The following is a 3,167-nucleotide window of genomic DNA, read 5'->3' on the forward strand; positions in this document are numbered from 1 at the left end:
TAAAGGAACAGTCACAAATAATGAATTACAGAAGAGACAGCAGAGGACTGAGTGTGGTGGCTCATGCCTTATAATCCCAGCATGTTGGCAGGCCGAGGTGGGCGAATCATTGGAGGTCAGGAGTTTGAGACCAGCCTGGCCAACATGGTGAAACCCCGTCTCTACTAAAAATACAAAAATTAGCCGGGCGTGGTGGCAGGTGCGTGCCTGTAATCCCGGCAACTGGGGAGGCTGAGGCAGGAGAATCACTTGCACCTGGGAGATGGAGGTTGCAGTGAGCTGAGATCGCGCCACTGCACTCCAGCCTGGGTGACAGAGCAAGACTTTGTTTCGGAAAAAAAAAAAAGAGAGCGAGAGAGAGATCTGACCTAAGCTAAGCAACTCCCTCTTGCCTTTAACCTCCAAACTGCCCTTGACTATTCCAGGGGTGTGGGCCAAGCTAATTTTGGGAGGAATTTAGTTTATGGTTTAACCTTAAAGCAAGGATGATAGTAATAACCCTTCCCAAAACTAAACCGGATTGGTAAGACTAATGAAAAGCTACAAGGTCAGGATTGTGAGAGGGGCCTGAATTCTGTAAAATGTAAGTGTAGTTATAAATGATTACCAGCCATTGTTCCGGGGCTCCTAAGATTTGCAATTTCTCCAGTTGTTCCTGTAAGTAACATCACTATTGTATGATTTAAGATAGGCCTTTTGTGATATCTTTTCAGACTTTTGTATTTCTGAAGACCAGATGACTCCACCCGGCCAGAGACTCAGGACTCAGCTGGTCCTGTGGCCCCTACCCAGAAGTGGACTCAGCAGAGAAGGACCAGGTTCCATACCCCTATGACTGCATCCCCAACCAATCAGCAGCACCCACCCTCTAGCCACCTGCCAAACTATCTTTTAAAAACCCTAGTCTCTGAATTTTCCAGGAGGGTAAATTGAGTAATAGCAAAACTCTGGTCTCCTGTTTAACCAACTCTGTGTGAATTAGTCTTTCTTTTGCCATTTCTACCCCCAGCATTTTGTTTGTTTTGTTTTGTTTTGAGACAGTCTTGCTCTGTCACCCAGGCTGGAGTAGAGTAGCACGATCTCAGCTGACTGCAACCTCCGTCTCCTGGGTTCAAGTGATTCTCCTGTTTCAGCCTCCCAAGTAGCTGGGATTACAGGCACCCACCACCGTGCCCAGCTAATTTTCCATGTCTTGATAAATCGGCTCTATCTGGGCAGTTACATGAGGGCCACTGGGGGTGTCCCAGGTGGCAGGCAGCTCCTCACCAGTCTCATGCTGGAAGACACTGGGGAAACTGGATCCACTGATCACTTTGCTTCCCTGGCACTGTTATGGGGAAGGTGCCTGTGCCACCCATACTCCATACTCAGAGAGTCTGTGCGGTTTAAGACTCAGATAGGGGTCAGGGTATAGATCCTTCCCACTCCCTCAGTCTGGTGGTGCAGGGATGGGAATGGACATTTTCATCTTCATACCACAATTTGTTGTTGTTGTTGTTGTTGTTGTTGTTGAGATGGAGTCTCGCTCTGTCGCCCGCGCTGGAGTGCAGTGGTGTCACCTCGGCTCACTGCAAGCTCTGCCTCCCGGGTTCACCTCATTCTCCTGCCTCAGCCTCCCGAGTAGCTGGGACTACAGGCGCCCGCCACCACGCCCAGCTAATTTTTTGTATTTTTAGTAGAGACGGGGTTTCACCGTGTTAGCCAGGATGGTCTCAATCTCCTGACCTCGTGATCCACCTGCCTCAGCCTCCCAAAGTGCTGGGATTACAGGTGTGAGCCACCGCGCCCAGCCTATATCATAATTTTTTTTAAGCAATGATGGGGTTGTGCCTCCACCCCTTCTGGCAAAATGAAAAGAATAAATAAGAGCCTGTCTGGACAGTGTTAACTTCCAGTCCCTTCTAGATTGGACTCTGGATGCATGTTCATCTTCTCTGATAGATAAAAATTCCCAGGGAGAGTTTTTATGACAATTAGCTTCCTTCTGGACAATCTACCTTTAATCAGATAAGAGAAATCCAGGAAAAGCCCCTTTGTGCATTTGCTGTTTTCCAAATGCCTTCAGTTTGAAGTCATCATCATAGCAATGCGGCATATTTTGGGATGTTATTTCCTGGATTCCTTCAGCAGCCACCTGCTGTTGGGTATTTAGGCTTAATTAAAGTTGGCAAGGCATGCTCAGCTAGAGGCTCAGCTGCATGGGAGATGAGTTATAGGAAGTCCTATGTACGTAAGGGAAGCTCAGAACACTTTCATTGCACATTTTAAATAAATGCCTCTGGGCCAGGTGCAGTGGCTCACGCCTGTAATCCCAGCACTTTGGGAGGCCAAGGCGGGCCGACCACCTGAGGTCAGGAATTCGAGACCAGCCTGGCCAGCATGGCGAAACCCCATCTCTACTAAAAACACAAAACATTAGCCGGGCTTGGTGGTGGCGGGCGCCTATAATCCCAGCTACTCGGGAGGCTGAGACACAAGAATGGCTTGAAGCCGAGACGGGGCGGTTGCAGTGAGCCAAGATCGCACCACTGCACTACAGCCTGGGCAACAGAGCAAGACTCTGTCTCAAAGATAAATGCATACATACATACGTCTGACCTGTGCCTTGGGATAGGGTCTTACCCCCTATAGAAATGGCCTGGGTGTGAGAGAGCAGCAAGTCCTGATACAAGGATCCCTCTGGGTTCTTAGAATTTTTCTTTGAGACGAAGTCTAGTTCTGTCACCCAGGCTGGAGTGCAGTGCCATGATCTCAGCTCCCTGCAACTTCTGCCTCCTGGGTTCCAACGATTCTTCTGCCTCAGCCTCCCGAGTAGCTGGGATTACAGGTGCCCGCCACCATGCCTGGCTAATTTTTGTATTTTTAGTAGAGACTGGGTTTCATCATGTTGGCCAGGTTGGTCTCGAACTCCTGACCTCGTGATCCACCCGCCTCGGTCTCTCGAAGTGCTGGGATTACAAGCGTGAGCCACCGCGCCCAACTGGGTTCTTAGAATTTTGACTTGTGAAAGAAAATAAAATTTGGAGACCTTCTAAATTTACTAAGGCAGAAGGGAATTAAGCCCTGGAGACTGATTCACATAGCATGTTTGTAACTCCTGCCCTCCTTTTTTTTTTTTTTTGAGACGGAGTCTTGCTCTGTCGCCCAGGCTGGAGTGCAGTGGTCAG

This window comes from Macaca thibetana, chromosome 1 (genome assembly GCF_024542745.1).
Source record: "Macaca thibetana thibetana isolate TM-01 chromosome 1, ASM2454274v1, whole genome shotgun sequence".
Taxonomy (NCBI): domain Eukaryota; kingdom Metazoa; phylum Chordata; class Mammalia; order Primates; family Cercopithecidae; genus Macaca; species Macaca thibetana.